General features: G+C 39.6%; 1 protein-coding gene and 1 long non-coding RNA gene across 5 annotated transcripts in view; one reads left to right on the top strand and one right to left on the bottom strand.

Moving 5' to 3' along the window:
* LOC125455629 (RAS guanyl-releasing protein 1-like) overlaps positions 1-17856 on the top strand; it is a 103127-nt gene that overhangs the window by 30985 nt on the left and 54286 nt on the right. The window contains exon 1 of one of the 3 annotated variants that reach the window (XM_059649212.1): positions 9931-10008. The exons of the other annotated variants lie outside the window; for them this stretch is intronic. The gene's annotated coding sequence lies outside the window, so the exon portion shown is untranslated. Of the gene's footprint in view, positions 1-9930; positions 10009-17856 lie in introns of those variants that run through there. 3 annotated transcript variants of the gene reach the window in all.
* Positions 1-17856, bottom strand: part of LOC125455630 (uncharacterized) — a 56486-nt gene that overhangs the window by 13370 nt on the left and 25260 nt on the right. Inside the window, exons 3-5 of one of the 2 annotated variants that reach the window (XR_007248279.2) lie at positions 17407-17472; positions 6345-6428; positions 3365-3502 (exon numbers count right to left, since the gene is read on the bottom strand). This is a non-coding gene — a long non-coding RNA (uncharacterized LOC125455630). Of the gene's footprint in view, positions 1-3364; positions 3503-6344; positions 6429-6770; positions 7909-17406; positions 17473-17856 lie in introns of those variants that run through there. The other variant, XR_007248280.2, reaches the window with a different exon arrangement.

Here is a 17856-nt window from a genome sequence, read left to right as displayed (position 1 = left end):
TTAGAAGCTTGAAAAATTGTGCGATATTAAAATCAAAATCACAGTCCTTATGAAGACAAAGTTCTGTTTTCATATTGAGGACATTGGACATTCTCCATGATTGGGTGCCACTACTATGGTGCTAGATGGCACATCTAGTGACTCAAAACTGGGCATCACTGAAGAACTGTGGGCCATTGCTAAACTGTATTCAACCACAATCTCTAATCTTATAACCTGGCTTATTCTCTTCTCTATCACTTCCACTACACCAGAAGATCAACTCTGGTTCAGGGGAGGGTGCAAGACGGCATTGTCAGGAGCAGTACCACGCATACCAAAAAATGAGGTACTAGCCTGGTGAAGTTGCAACACAGGCGTACCTGCACATGAAACAATGGAACGAATGTGTAAAAGTCAGAGCTATGCAATACCACAACCAGCAAATCAGATGTAAGATTTAAATCCTGCCACTTACAGTTGTCATTGTTGGTAGACAATTCTACAACTAACAGAAGGAATAAACTACAATAATATTTCCATTCTAAATGATGGGTGGGGTGCCTGGCAAATCAGTACAGGAGACAAGGCTGAGGAAATTGTATCCACCTTCAGCCAGAAGTGCCAATTTGATGATTCATCTCTACCTCCTCCAAAGGTCCTCAGCATTAGAGGCATTAGTTTTCAGCCAATTCAATTAACTCTATATGACATCAAGAAATGGCTGAAGGATGTGTATTACAAAAGTTACACATTCCAGCAACACTCCAATCACAAACAGCACTGAACATTGTGCCCCAGCACTAACTACACCCCTAGACAAGCAGTTCCATTATTTCTATTAATTGCTGTGATTGCACTCACCTCTACCACATCCTCTGGCAGCTCATTCCAGATATGCAACACTTTTTTTGTGAAAATATTGTCCTCAGGTTCCTTTTAAATCTTTCTCCTCTCACCTTAAACTTATGCCCTCCCCTATCCTGGGATAAAGACCTTAGTTATTCACCTTATCAATGTCTCTCTTGATTTTATAAACCTCCTTAAGGGCACCCCTCAGCCTCCCCCCACTCCAGGGGAAAATTCCCCACCCAATCCAGCTCTTCTTATAACTCAAACCCTCCAGTCTTGGTAACATCCTTATCATTCTTTTCTGCATCCTTTCTAGTTTAATACCATCCTTCCTACACAGAGCAACCAAAATTGCATCTAGCACTCCAAATGTGACCTTACTAATGTCTTACACAGCTGTAACATGATGTCCCAACCCCTGTACTTAATGCTCTGACCAATGAAAGCTAGTGTGCCAAACGCCTTCTTCGCTACTCTCTTTACCTGTGAGGTCATTTTCAAGGCACTATGTGCATGCATCCCTAAGTCTGTCTGTTTGACAACGCTACCCAGGGCCCAACCATTAACTGTGTAAGTCCTGTCTGCGTTTGTCTTACCAAAGTGCAACGTCTCACATTCATCTAAATTAAACTCCACCTGCCATTTGTCAGCCTACTGGCCCAGTTGATGAAGATGTACTCTTAGATAACCTTCAGGTGGTCTGTCCTTTGTGACTTTTCTGCTGTGGTTTGGTACAACTTAATTGATAACTCTGCTATTTAGGAGGGCAGTCTGTGGGTTTGGAGTCACATGTAGATCATACCGCATAAAGATGGAAGATTTACTTTTCTAAAAGGCATAAGTAAACCAGATGATTTTTATTTACAATAATCTAATGAGACTTTGTAATTCAATGATTGTAAATTCCACCTGCCTTGGTGAACCTATGTCCCCAGAGGATTAAGCTGGATCTCTGGATTATTAGTCCAGCAATATTACATCTGGGAGCAGGCTAGTTCACTTGGCCAGATGGCTAGTGTTTGCAGATTTGATTTTCATTCCATCTGAGGTGGAGTCAGGCTTGTGCCTCCCTGTCCTGTCCGTGAAAGTAAAAAGCACTGGCAAATCACCACTGAAATGACCAAGGAATTAAATCAGGATAATTTGTCAATGGATAATAAACCAAGGAACAGCCCTTAGACAAAGCATGACATGACATGAAAATGATCACTACACCACTATCTCATCAAATATATCGTGAAGGTTTTAAATGACTCATTCCTAACATACAAAGGAATTATGATGTTGGACATCAGATGATGTTAAGTACCTGAATGTTGGATCATAGTCTAATATTTCATTCTGCCAACACATTGCCAAAATTCACAACCCACCTCATTGTGTGATGTAAATGAATTTTCCAACAAAACACAAAAGGGTGTGATCCTAATGGCGTCATAAACCAATGGGAGTAAAAGATCTGGTCAGAACACACATTATTTTCTTCCTTTTAAGATGCAGTTTGTGTTGCTAAAGTCAGATTGGGTCTTTGTACACCACAGAACCCAGCTACAGCACTACCTTCCTTTCTGCAGCTTTCATAGTTTAAAATATGTAACGTAGATAGAAAGATAAAAGCTTCTTTCATTAGCATTTTACAGACTTGCAAGATTGTTTTTTCTCACTGATCTGCAAATTGTTTTGCTGTGATTTTACAGTCAGTTTTAGCAGTAGTAAAAGCAATTTACACCCAGCACTACCTCCCCAGCATTGCTGTCTTCCTGTATCTCCCTCTTACTGGTTATGTGCTGTCAAACTGCTTATCCAACATTTAACACAGGAATGAGTAACAATTTCTTCAGCAAAAATTGGGGAAGACTGAAATCATATTTAGATCCTAACCACAAAAAAAAGGAAGCATTCGGAATTACTTAGGACAATGTGGAATCTTAAATCTCAAAGGCACTTTTTTTTCAGGGCACAGCAATAAAAAGGACTGGGAAATGCTGATTAGTCTCAATGATGACCTCCAGATGAATGCAAAATAAGTGTTTCATCTATTCTGGCACAATCTCAGCAAACAGCAAACATACATGCAAGTGGATCTTCCAGACATACCTTAGTATTCTGGTAGCACCCATTAAAGGGGTTATACAATTATAAGTTGCTGTTGCTCTTGGCCAAAATTCAGTAGCACTTATTAAGGAAATCAAGATAAATTGAATGCAAATGAAACCTAGAACTTAAACCTAGTTCATCACTAGAACTAACTAGGAACAATACTTCGAAGAACTTTAGTTGATGAAAGTAAAGGGTTAAGGAGAAACAAATTGACTGCTCGATAAATACATGACAGATTTGAAGAGGAAAGCTTTCCTGCAGTGTTTCTACACATCAGAGCTACCCTCAGAAGTCCTGGGTTCAAGCCACCTTTGACGATTAGGACGTACACAGGTTCCAGTCACTACCTATTTGTGGGAAAAATGCAATACCTGGTTTGACACACGCAGCGCCTAAATGTCACATCTTCAAATGAGGCTTCTGAATAGTGTACCTTGCTTTGATGTATTCATCTGTTTGAGAGGAGAGATCAATAATATTTGACAGAAGAGACCAAATCGCACACACTCTGAACTTTAACAGCAAGTAGGTGATCGCATATATTTTGGCCTTTGGAATGCCAAGACTATCTCTGTTTAAAACACAAGATAAACCATACAATGTAATGGACGAGCCTTTAGATCTTAAACATGAATTTTCATTTTAGCTCAAAAGCACTTTCTGCTTTCTACATCAGTAATTTTCATGGGTAAGCTGTTCTAGCCGCAGACAACAGCTATTAATTCCATCTGTGTTTTATTATTTGACAGAACATGTGGTTAGTTCCAATTACAGAGTACAGGTACAAATTCATGAAGGCATGCAAAACTGTTAAAATATGGAGCAAAATTAAAACAAGTGTCTTCTCACTTAAAAATGCCATTGCATGTAACAAAAGTACATCAAACAACAAAAAAAAAATTCCTATGCCCAGTTCAAGATAATAAAATGTGAGGCTGGATGAACACAGCAGGCCAAGCAGCATCTCAGGAGCACAAAAGCTGACGTTTCGGGCCTTGACCCTTCATCAGAGAGCCTATGCCCAGTTCATGCTGTTTCTGTTTGTTCAGCCAAGTGAAAACTAATTTTTACATCTTCCTTTCCCCGTGTTTAGCTATCATTGTGTAGTTCCCAGCGCACCATATTTTGTGAACAACTAATGCTGCAGGCCTACTTAGCACAACCGAGAGCGCTTTGGTAATAATTTTGAAGGATTGGCTGACAATAACTTATATTGCAATCCAACAACTGACGAAATGATACTTATTGCTGACAATAATGCTCCTGTCATATAACCTTGAGGGCAAATCATTATATTCCCCTTCAAAAGAAGCAGTTCTCAAAATTTTCTTCAGGTATTTCTATGAGCATGGTAGAAGCATACAAACAAACAGTATGGGTGTCTGTCAGGGATAATGGGAACTGCAGATGCTGGAGAATCTGAGATAATAAAGTGTGAAGCTGGATGAACACAGCAGGCCAAGCAGCATCTCAGGAGCACAAAAGCTGAAATGTTAGCTTCTGTGCTCCTTAGATGCTGCTTGGCCTGCTGTGTTCATCCAGCTCTACACTTTGTTATCTAATATGGGTGTCTGTGCAAGCCTGACTGTGTCTGCATACGCATGCATATAGAAAAACTGGGAATATTGTATCAGTAATAAACAAGTTACTGTACAATGTATATCATTCACTGATAACGGAATCCAAATTTGAATCAGGAGACCAATGATTAAAATAGTGGTCGAACAGCTCCCAGTATATCAGATTCTCTCCTGTTGGCACCATTTTGACCATTTAAGTTTTAGGCATAACAGAGGCACCTACCAAAATGAGACAGGGACAACGCCTGCATATTAGTATTTGGGGCCGATGTTGAAAGTAGGAGCATGATACAATTTTAATTGTAAGCTATATTAATCTCAGTAATTGTCAGAGCATTAACATTCAATAATGGTTCCAGGCTAGAAAAATGCACAGAAAATAAAATCATTTCTCAATTTTTGACATTACTTTTAAACAACAAGGAACAAAAATGCTTCCTTAGATTCCATGGGGAATTTTACACTGCCTCACATTTCCAACTTATCTTTCTTAAGGACCTAACTGATTGACAGGAACAATTCCTTTCTGTTTTTGGTGCTGACCTTATGCCACCCAAAGCTATCATTGGCACCAGGCTCCAAATCAGACAGGACACTGATGGGCCCATGCAGATCAGCTAAATTCCAGGGCCCGAATCTGTCCCTTGGACATCACCTACCATGACTTCTGCCATGTGTAAACATCAGGCCAGTTCAAAATAATACCAAGCTCTTAATTGCTCTACCGCTCACCCATCTCCCGGAGATGTAACTGGAGTCAGGATGATTCACTGTTACATATATTTGGTCATTTGGTCATCAGATTGCTGTCCAAGTGAATACAATCACATTTGTAATTGCTGCAGACATGGCATTATTCAGTATATTGGTGAGCAAGCCCTCAAGCAACTTATATTGAATTATAGTTGGAAAAAGTGGTACCCTTCCTCTGCGTATCAAATGGGGTTATGATGTGTTTGTGGCATATGCTGGTTAGAACAGGACTTACACAGTTAATAGTAGGATGCTGGAGAGTGTTGCTGAACCTAGCAGTTCCTTGAAAGTGGAGTTACAGGTAAACAGGGTGGTTTCCCCAGTGCAGGGAGACCAAAGCTAGAGGGCATAGGTTTAAGGTGAGGGGTTGAAACATTTAAAAGAGACATGGCAGGTAACTTTTTTCAAGCAGAAGGTGCACTGTGTATAGAACAAGATGCCAGAGGAAGTGGCGGAGGCTGGTACAATTACAACATTTAAAAAGCATCTGGATGGATATATGAATCGGAAGGATTTGGAGGGATAGGAAGCCAAATGCTGGCAAATGGGACTAGGTCAGATTGAGACACTGGTTGGCGCGGACAAGTTGGATTGAAGGGTCTGCTTCCATGCTGTATGAATCTATGACTGATTACTTTGCTTGGAATTCATGAAATATGACACAAACCTTTTCATTCAAAACTTTTCCTCTAAGTCTATGCAGACATCTCCCTATGACCAACTAATGCACACTTGTCAGTTGCCACCGCACTGCCAGCTCTGTGCAGTCATAGCCAGTTGAAGACTTTCAAATCTCACAAAGGGCAACTATCCCTGCTGCAAGACTTTGTCCCCATACAGGCAAATCCTTGTACTTCCCCTGCCTGATTAAATCAAGTATGGCAAACTTTCTTGATATATGTGGCATGTAATCTAAGACTTTGTGTGCCAATAATCCAATGTGCAAAATCTACCCTCTGAAATTGCTTTGTGACACAGTTACACCATTCATCAGGTGTTTAGTACACATTTATGTTTCTCTGATTGAAAATGAAAATTAATAACGTGAGCATTAACAAATAATTTCTTCCAAATATTTACCTTTATGAAGGAAGTCCTTTCCTATGTAAATATTTTGCTGAATAATGACATTTGGGCAAATTGGCAATCAGTTCCTAAAATAATCTGAAAAACAAATGTTACAGATTTGTCAAGCCTTGCTGTATCAAAGTTTCCAATATTAACATGGATAGTATTTCTAAATGTTTCGAACATTGTTTTGCAGGTATTGCTGGAAGGAAAGAAAACCACTGTTTCAATTGCTGATTAAAGTTATTTCTTAGATAACAAAGTGTGGAGCTGGATGAACACAGCAGGCCAAGAAGCATCTTCGGAGCACAAAAGCTAACGTTTTGGGCCTAGACCCTTCATCAGAGAGGGTCTAGGCCCGAAACCTCTGCTTTTGTGCTCCTAAGATGCTGCTTGGCCTGCTGTGTTCATCCAGCTCCACACTGTGTTATCTCGGATTCTCCAGCATCTGCAATTCCCATTATCTCTAAAGTTATTTCTTGTTAGGATAACACTTAGCAAGTAACAAAAATAGTCAAGAGTTTCAAAAAAGATCCAGAATCTAAAGAATTTAAATTCTACTACATGGTGTTTTAAGGGCATAGTTAAACACTCCTATGTGTTCTATGTTTACAAAGTTGTTGATTTTAAATAGATTGATTTAATTAAAGTACTCATGAAGAACATTTATGCAAGTGTATTAATCAGTGCACTCAAAATCATATTCAGTAAAATGTCTATGTTATGAGCATGCAAAAATCTATTTGCCTCTGAAAACAGGGTGTGATTCTCAGTAGTTGAAGTGGCAAACAGGCCTCAATGTCCAGGATTGTACCAGGCATTTGGACAAGGTGTTATCACTATCCAGAGAAGCATGCCCCCATGCCCACAATACCTTCAAAAGAAGAAGCAGTGAGGAAAGAAAGTGGAAAAGAGTAAAGAAAGTTACAAATTTAAATCTATAGATTTTAAAATAGTTTGAAGTACATTTGGATTTGATATGAAATGATATATTCAAAAATGGTGACAATCAGGCATTGTTCAAATTGACGTTATATGACAAAGACAGAAATTATTTGCAATATACTTGTACTTTAAAATGTTACATTACAGTCGCATGAGATTTCTCGTCATAAAATACATGACTTGTGTCTTGGTACCTGAAAATCATTCACTGTCCAGTCATTATTCCAATAGCACAGATGTGTTCCTAAGTGGTGTTCAAAAACAATTTTATCCGTGCATCGATTGTCAGTACACTGATGAGATAACTACCTTCACAATCTATGGTCTATAAATGTAAACTAGCATACACTTTTAGATTTGATTCTGAACAAAATGCATCCTAAGTGGCACATTGACAATAGTTCTTGTTACCATAGCAGCTTGTTTTTTTTGTGTGTGACTACAATACTTGAGAATGTAAAGTGCTTTACACAATTGCAGCTCTTTCAAAATTTTCAGCAGCAGCCTCAGCTGAATTACACTAAAGTTCAGCTTCTATGAACCCGGTAAGACTGGGGAGAGTCCTTGTGCCTTTTGCGGAACTGGAAGTCCCACCCCAATGTTCAGAACAGGAGCCAGCTCGAAGTTTCATCTGAATGTTGAGAAGGGGAACAAAATGGCAATTGGTAAATGTTACCATGGTAATAAAAAGCAGCCATTCAAGTAACATGCTGTGGCCTATACCATTACAGAGAATATTATGCAGAACAACAAAAAATGAAAATGAAATTTCAAGAGGGAAATAAACTAAATTTGTATATCCATCCCTTGCGCCACATTTTGAGCTTTGCTATACAATAAAGTTATAGAAGTGGTTTTGAATAGACATAGTTTTATTAAAAAGATGATTGTGCCACTAATGGAACATTCCCATCTTTTCCTCATAGCAACTTGTTAAAAATCACTCACAGAAGTACATGATAATAAACAGCATATTGTTCATCACATAGTGTATTTTTTTTGCTTCCAAGAATAAAATGATTATGTTATTAATTATTGTTTTTACTTTGCCACCAACTTTTACAAACTGGAAGAGCATTATATTTTATGTATTGGGACTTTATGGAAAATCAGTTCACAATTACTGCTCTAAATTCACTCCCTTGATTACTTCTGTTCAAAAGAAACCAAGTTTCAAATACAGTGCTCAACTGTCTTTATCAAACCATTGGCAGAATTCGAGGAAGGCTGGCCCTGTATGCTATGAGGAATAGCAGAGACACTTAGGTCAACAAGTCCCAGAACTGATTCCTTGGTCGGTGCCAAAATAATTGATTGCAGTCAGGGAATGGTAGGGGGTGAGGGGGTGTCGGCACATATGTTACACTACCTAAAAAAAAGACTTGCTCATACTCATCATCAAATGGTCCAAAATAATTATAGAAACTTGCACCTCAGCAAGGGTCAGCATCTTAAGAAGGAGAGAACAGCAATCACTATGCATAAATTTACCGCACTCAGTAATAATAGCATCAGTGGTTATTCTCAGCTCTATGCCTCATTGCTGTCATTCTTTATTGAATGCTGAGATGATATTAATTTATATGGGACTGGCCAACTGGTTACAATATATGGTTCACATTGATTTTAATAGCATGTGTTCATTCCCATTCTGGCTAAGGTAGACTCAAGATTTGCCTCCCTGCCCTACTCTACAGAGTGGAAGGCACTGGCAAACCATTGCTGACAAAACCTGCCAATTTATTGGCTCAGGACAAAGCTGGAGCCAGCAATAAACCAAAGACCTGTCTTCAGGCAAAGCATTTGTGAAATGAAATTAACTTGTTGTTGAGACTGGTGTCAAAATGGTGAGAGATCTACTTGCTACCAACAATACACTGATCAGCATATAAATGACAATATATATTCATTTATGTCACATATGGGGCCAGCTGTGAGGACAGCTAGTTTCTCTCTTACTGATATCAGATCCACTGGATTTCAGAAATCAGCCAGAAAAGCTGTTGACAGAAACACTATTCCAAAGATTGATTATTACACTTCACTGCAGAGATTAAAGAAAACATTCTCACAACCAGACACAATCACTAATCAGTTGGCGACTTTAACAGAAGTAGTTCTTTTTCAAAATTGCTTTCCCTGATTGCTACAGTGGTGAACATGGCCTTTGATTTCAAAATGATGGCTGTGGCATCTCTGCATACTTCTGGTGCAAGTTGTGCCAGCCATCATTAGCACACTCACAGAGAGAATTTGGCAGAAAAATGCAGACAAGGGAGACCATGATGTCAATCAGCAGTACTGCCACTATGGAGTACAGTAAGCCAGCATAAACCCTGTTTTAATCACACAATACTGAACATAAGTAGGACACCCTACCACAGCTATTTAAAGGAACCATTTTTTTTGTCAGATTTGTTGCTGACTGATTTCTTCCGGCTGTTTCAACCATTGCACAATGTTTGATGCTTTTTAGTGTCATTTGAAGTTATTGAAAGTTTACTGGGAGTGATGTCAGAGGTGCTGAAGAACTGATTTGCAGAAGCTAATTGTTCCAAGATATGGCCATAGGAGTACGCATTCCTCTCGAATACAGCATGACTGAGAAAATGTGCATGGGCTGGACAGAGTGGCATAAACTTCTGGAAATGGATGGAGGAGAAGGAGTGGAAGAAAGGTTCTCACCAGGACTTCTAAGGATTCTCTTACCTGAGCAAAAGCAAGAAATCATGTGAGATTTTGTGTGCACGTCAAGAATTCTTTTCATATGTGGGTCACAATTGCATTTCAGAGAAGGGCAGCACCACCCTGTCAGCATCCTTGATCATGGCCATGGTCATGCATAGCTATGCAGTGTGTTCCTTCCAGCCTGGAAATACTTGGAGCATCTCCAAATTTTCTGTCCACTAGTGGATCAGGGAGACCAACATTGATACGTAATCAAAGAAAGCCAAGTCCATTTCATTCTTTCTTGCCAGGGGCAGTGAATAGGGTGATCGGACAGCTTCATGAAGTCTTCCCCATTGATAATCCATACGTCACTTTGTTAAGGCTGAACTTAAATCTGAATGCCAAAGGGCTTTCACTCCCAGATGGTGGCTGGCCATGCATAACAAGTCAGCTAACTCAGTACCTGTACTGTGGCAACAGTGTTGTCTGTGGCAGACCACAGTCCCATCTATGTTCAAATCACCATGGGTTGGCCAAAAGGTGGCAACTGAATAGAAAAGTTATCAGTTGACCAGGTAAATAATGACTGTTCATGTGCATTCTGAGAAGTGTGATAGAATGGATCACGAGCAAGATAAAATGCTATTTCCTCTGTCTGGATTGCTTAGGAGGAGCGGTGCAGTGCATGGCAGCATAGGTATTAAAGTTTGTGATGATCTGTTGTTTGCTGTATTGCATGATCATCTGGAGAATATAATCCCCACCACCAGCGATATAGCAAACAGCTTTTGAGCAAGAGGAGGCGGAGGCAGTAGAAAGAAACAGCACAGCTGGGCTTTCTGTAACAACTCTCCTGACTTCATGCCAGTGACATGCCCCTAATTCCCAATTCGCCAACAGTCCCACCCTTTACGTTCCCTGTATCACTGGTCATCATAGCATCAATGTAGTGACAATGAAAAAATAAAAGCCAGTTTCAGATCAAATTTATGAATTGAATCATTTTGCATGAAGACATGCACTGAGTGACAGACAATAGCGTAGATAGTGGGTGAGTGATACGAGTGAGAGTTAGGACACTATGTTGAGGTTGTACAAAATGTTGGTGAGACTTCTTCTGCAGTACTGTGTTGAGTTCTGATCACCTTGTTATAGGAAGGACATTATTAAGCTAAAGAGGGTTCAGAAAAGAATTACCGGATCTTGCTGGGGATGGAGGGTTTGAGTTATAAGGAGAGGCTGGATAGGCTGGGACGTTTTTCACCGGAGCATAGGAGGTTAAAGTTTTTAAAATTATGACGGGTAGAGATAGGATGAATGGCAGGGGTCTTTCCCTAGGGTTGGGGATTTTGAGACAAGAGGACATATGTTTAAGGTGAGAATAGAAAGATTTAAAAAGGGAGCTACTTCTTTTACAAAGAGAGTGGTTTGTACGTGGAATGAACTTCCAGAGGAAGTGGTGGATGTGGATACAATTACAATGCTTAAAAAAAATTTAGAAGAGTACATGAATAAGAAATGTTTGGAAGGATATGGACCAAGCACAGGCAGGTGGGACTAGTTTAGTTTGGGATTATCGTCAGCATGGACTGGTTAGACCAAATGATCTGTTCCATGCTGTATGACTCTATCCACAGTTTCCGTTCTACAGAATCACTGTCACTTCCTCTAGCTAGTGACTTAGCAATTCAAATAATCTGTTGCATGAACGATTGGTGACTTGTTGTGAAGGCCCTTTGAGTTGAAACATCTGCAGCCACTGCAGCAGCAAACTGAATTTGCACGACAGCCGTCTCAATTTGCATGGCAGCAAGCTGACTTTGGAAGAGAGACTTCTGAGCCCAGAATGGGCATTGTTATTAAGTGGCTTCTGTTGTGCTGTACTGGAAGCTGATACATAAATCACTGGATGTTGAATCATGCTTGAGACCAGATATATGCTCATAGCCACTATTTTCATTGCTGCAGAAGCTGGGCGCCATATTCAATTGAGACATATAAAATAATCAGAGGGTTAGATAGGGTGGATAGGGAGAGCTTTTTTCCTAGGATGGTGACGGCAAGCACGAGGGGGCATAGCTTTAAATTGAGGGGTGAAAGATATTGGATAGATATCAGAGGTAGTTTCTTTACTCAGAGAGTAGTAAGGGAATGAAACGCTTTGCCTGCAAAGGTAGTAGATTCGCCAACTTTAAGTACTTTTAAATCGTCATTGGACAAGCATATGGACGTACATGGAATAGCGTAGGTTAGATGGGCTTCAGATTGGTATGATAGGTCGGCACAACATCGAGGGCCAAAGGGCCTGTACTGTGCTGTAATGTTCTATGTTCTACGTTCAATGCTAAACTCATTGCCCAATTGGTGCTAGGCAACTTGGCATTGTAGGACTCGTGATAAGCCTACTTATGCATAAAACATGTCATTGCACATGGCCATCAGCCTTTTTCTGAGTTCTGAAGAAAAGCTGTATTGGACTCAAAATATTAACTTTGTTCTTCTTTCCATAGATGCTGACAGACCTGCTGAGTTTCTCCAGAACTTCATGTTTTTTTATTTCAGTTCTTAAGTATCCTTAGTACTTTGCTTTTATTACCCTTCTTCTGTATTCTGCCCCAATGTATGCCTGTGTCCTCTGCAGCAGAACCTGTTTTCCAACTCCTGGCAATTTGCTGGCTTCTCTCTTTCTTTCCGTCCTTCCCTGCTGGCCACCGAGATGCCTCATGTCTCACTACATATAGATGCCACCTCGAGATTATCCTCTAAAGTATATGCAGTGTCAATATCTGAGGAGATGGTCAGTGTGACAGAGTGACAATGTTTCTTCAACTTCCGTCATTCTGTTTCCCAACACTGCAACAGTTGCAGATTAATCCTGTATAACTGGCTCCAAATTTACCCACAGAAATCTTTAAAATTCAAGGAAATTATTTCTCATACACTGCAGCATTATATTTACAATGGGGAGAACAATCAACCACGTTCAGTAGATTAATAGTAAATTACATATAATTGTTTTACTATGTAGAAATTTAAAATATTGTATTAAAGAAATGACAAATTGTAAAGACAGTATGATTGGCTCCAGTAATCTGTCCTCCTTTCAGTTCTCACTGCAGTTATATTTCATTTCTTAAATGCAGGCTAAACAGAATAACATCCGAAAATTCACTGGAGCTCATGGAAATAAACCATTTATGAAATTGTGCAAAATTGGCACATGGCCAATTTTGGTAATATTCAGCCAATTATGACCACCACTGATGGATTTGGAGTATTCTTTAATTGTCTGACATCTGGAAATTTGGAGAAACCATCAATGACTGAGATGAAGTTGTCTCCATTCCTGGTAATTTTTGATCAGGGAACTGAAATAATTTCATGTAGAGCAGCAGCTTATCTGGAAGGCCTTGTCTTCAGTACAAGATGGATCAGATGAAACTAAGTCAGATCAGTGCTTCCGGCTCAATTAATTTAATCAGATAATTAATTTGCCTTGATTTAGGCAAAGTTGAAGATGTAAGACAAATGTCATACACATCTTCACTAATATTTCAATGTCACCATTAATCTCTGGCAAATGGATTATATCATGTGCTAATCGTCTCATTTGCTCTAAATTCAAATGGATGCAACTACACCCGAGATGTGTGTCCTGGCAAAGTGCTTCAAGAACAAAAATACTTGTGATACTTTGGAGGTAATGTCAGTCTGGGTACCAAGCTCACCTCTGTGAGGCCAAAAGCTTGCAAAGCATTTGGCACAAAAACAAAGTTGCTGGAAAATCTCAGCTGGTCTGGCAGTACCTGTGAAGGGAAAAACAGAGTTAACATTTCAGGTCCGATGACCCTTCCTCAAAACTTGCAAAATGTTAACTCTTTTTTTCCTTCACAGATGCTGCCGGACTTGCTGAGATTTTCCAGCAAATTTGTTTTTGTTTCCTTATTCACAGCATCCACAGTTCTTCCAGTTTTTATCCTTTAACAAGTAGCAGAACAGATTATTAATTACAAACATGCAAACAATATACCCCCTTTAAATTCAAACACGTATACCTTTGTTCAGAAATAGAACAGATAAGACACAATTCTGCAGAAGTATCAAGTACAGGAAACAAAGGCAAAAAAACCCAACTTTTATAGATCAAAGTCCAAGCCACAAGGGTGAAATGTGGTGGCTTTTTCAGTTATTTTGGTTTTTTGATAATATTACATTGTGCAATGATCCTGATTCCATAACTGCTCAGTCAGACCTAGGTTTTTGTCTTCAGTTAGATGTACTTATTTTCAGAGTTTTTCAGTGCTGGTTTTCCTTCACTTACAGAGTGAAAGAGAAAGAGAGAAAGAGAGACTTGGCCTGCAGGCTTTCTGGAGTTCTGAGTGTAACTGCCTTACGGTTCTTTAACAAACCGCAGCCTAAACAAATCTAAAAGCTATTGCTGGTTAGTTTTTTTTTCAATCCAAAGGCACCTTCTGTGAGCTAGTCTCTTAAAAATATCAAAACTAGTTTCTTCAAAAGTTACATGACTTGTGCGACCGATATGTGAATGCAACCCAGTTCCACTTATGTTTTGGGTTGCAAAAAAACTTGTGGTTCTCTGCAACACAGTCTTCAACTTCCCTTTATCCCAGTTTACATTGCAAAGAAAATATATGTAGGCCTTACAAACCAGTTATGATTAGTCTGGCATCTTGCATGATTCTTTCTGTGAGGTATCAACTTCCAGGATTGTCTTCTTCCTTAAGTTGTAGTATTTTCGTACAGGTATTTGCTGACATTTGTTTGACAGCCTGGGACATATGTTTATGGTCTTACTGCCCTACTTAGGTATATTTTCTTGAGGAGTTCTATAAATAGTAGTGTTTTATTGGGAAATCTCAGAACGTATGGTGTCAAGAAATTAAAGAATAAGTATTTTTGCAAGTCATCTTTATCTTATGGGGTTGACATTTGTTGTACATCTTCAACTCTGTTTAAGCCAGGACAGATTCTGCAAACTGAATATATGGAGCTAAAAAAAACCCTGCCCTTCATTCACCTGGCATTGCTTACTGTTTCAGATGAATATGGAATGACTTCAGATGACTTGGAATATTGTGTACTTGGAATATTGTGTCCAGTTCTGGTCGCCCTATTATAGGAAAGATGTGGAGGCTTTGGAGAGGTTGCAAAGGAGGTTTACCAAGATGCTGCCTGGACTGGAGGGATGGTCTTAAGAGGAGAGGTTAACTGAGCTCGGACTTTCCTCTCTTGAGAGAAGGAGGAAGAGAGGTGACCTGATCGAGGTGTACAAGGTAATGAGAGGCATGGATAGAGTCGATAGCCAGAGACTTTTCCCCAGGACAAGATTGACTGCCACAAGGGGTCATAGTTTTAAGGTGTTAGGAAGAAGGTATAAAGGAGACGTCAGAGGGAGCTTCTTCACCCAGAGAGTTGTGAGCGCATGGAATAGTTTACCAGTGGTAGTCGTGGAAGCGGAGTCATTAGTGACATTTAAGTGACTGCTGGACATGCACATGGACAGCAGTGAATTGAGGGGAATGTAGGTTAGGTTATTTTATTTTTGGATTAGGATTATTCCACTGCACAACATCGTGGGCCGAAGGGCCTGTACTGTGCTGTACCTTTCTATGTTCTATGTTCTATGAGTAATAGTCATTCATCAGTGAAGGTTTTGATTATGCTCTTCTTTGGTTTTGCCTGTTCCCACTACTGAAATATCATTGGCAATGTATGCTCATTGAGACATACATCCTGTAATTTTTTCCATGTGCTGCTGGAATAAATATTAATTGAATGATAGTTTTTTAAAAAATATTTATCAACGGTGTTGTGAAGGAGATAATTCCTGAGATACCCTGGCTAAGTGCATATTCATGTTTGGTGTCTAGTTTAGAGAAGAAATTAGCTCCTGTGAATTCAGATCCAATTGTTCTAGAGTTGGAATCTTATGTGGGCATCCATTTAGAGAGAGGTTTAGACAACTTAGATCTAGACATAGCCTACCATCATTCTTTTAAATACGCATGCAATTGAACTACATCAGTCTGTTTAAATGATGCTATTGTGTTCCATGTCATCCAGCTTGCATTTAAGCTTTTCTTGTATGTGGACATGACAGTTTCTGTTGTTTAAAGGAATAATATTTTCTATGAGAGAAATGTGGCACGGCCTGCCTATGGCGTTTAATTTGTCTGGGTGCAATTGTTACAAAGCCTGACTGATTCAATGTCTATATTTTTAGATTCTTCTGAGTCTTGAGTACTTTGGTGATCTCACAGATTGTCAAAATGCTGACATCCATACATGATGATGGTTTTGACTCTGCTGTTATGCTTGTGTCTACGAGATAAGAGATTTCTGGTTTCGCTGCTGAATTGCAATGTTAGTCTACCAAAGCAATGGAAGGTGACACATAGTATGCACTTGATTTAGCACCTGTCAGTTGCACCAATAACCCTGTCAGAAATCCTTCAGATATCTGAGTTCTGAAGAAGTCATATCAGATTCAAAACTCCATTTCTGTCCATAGATACTGCCAGTCCTGCTGAGTTTCTCCAGCATTCTAATGTGCACAGTTGCTGCAAAATTATTTCAGGCAGATATTTGCATTAGCTCCCATGTCGATCTTGGCTTTGAGTCTGTATTTGCCAGTTTTCGTTGGTGAATGACATTGATTGTGGAAAAGTTTATTGCTGGTTTATTTTGTCCACATAACGCATTATCTCCACAAGTGTGGGAAGTCGGTTTGACCTCTAGCTGGAAGTTGCTCCACACTAAGTTTTGACTCAGAGATAGTAGGAACTGCCGATGCTGCAGAATCTGAGATAACATGGTGTGAAGCTGGATGAACACAGCAGGCCAAGCAACATCAGAGGAGCAGGAAGGCTGACGTTTCAGGCCTAGAAAGAAGGGTCTAGGCCCGAAACGTCAGCCTTCCCGCTCCTCTGATGCTGCTTGGCCTGCTGCGTTCATCCGGCTCTACACCTTGCAATCTTAGGTTTTGACTCATCTGTTTTGCAGTGAATGTTGTATATTGCCTTATGTTTACACAGATCTCTGGTGCATTCCTTGCTGCCATTCTGCTATGCCTGTCTCCTGTTCGCTGGAGAACTGTTGTAGCCTCCGGCTATGTATTTGGAGCCTGATTTCTAGCAAAAGTAGATCCAATATCTTTTTGCACCCACCATGCAACAATTTCAAGATGCAAAAGAATTTTGTGGTCAGTGCAAAGGACTGGACTTGTCACAGAGCTTGCTTGCTTTTTGTGATCTGGCTGCAGAGTCAATACAGTACCTGCACCTAATGCTTGCAGATACTATTGTCTGCCTACAATGATTTTGCACTTTCTGTCATCTGCCAGTGGTAAATTAATGCAGACCTTTGTTTACTTTTCTCCATAAGGTCGTAGGGCAATGTTTCAATCAGCATTGATGCCATCACCAACTCCATTACTCACCCTGACAGTTTAGCCTTTGAAAAGTCACATTAATTTCCCTCGTTACAGCATCTGCTTACAATTGATCTGTGGGGTGAAGTTGAAAACATCAGAACATTTTTTTGAACAGCACAAATAGATGCTTATCAACAGTGAAACAAAATGATTTTGTAAGTAAAGCACATATAGCTTGCATTAACAAAATTTGTTGAGCTTTAAAAGCAGAAGCATGATGAACGGGGATTTTTATAATCATGCACTTACAGAGGCATTTTTCTTATTGCTTTAGCATTGATCTGCAGTTTTGAGAGAAAGCTAATTGACCTTTTGAGTTGTTAATTGGTTGTGGAACACTGAATTACAGAGTCAAGCCAAGTATTTAAAATTGCGGAAATGTTCTCTACATTATTTTCAGGTGCCTCAGATGTTAAAAACAAAAACAAAAAAGTCTGCTAATTTTAATAAAATGCA

The sequence above is a fragment of the Stegostoma tigrinum genome, chromosome 10 (genome assembly GCF_030684315.1).
Source record: "Stegostoma tigrinum isolate sSteTig4 chromosome 10, sSteTig4.hap1, whole genome shotgun sequence".
Lineage (NCBI taxonomy): Eukaryota > Metazoa > Chordata > Chondrichthyes > Orectolobiformes > Stegostomatidae > Stegostoma > Stegostoma tigrinum.
The sequence above is the reverse complement of the archived record's forward strand: the minus strand, read 5'-3'. Positions and strand labels throughout refer to the sequence as shown.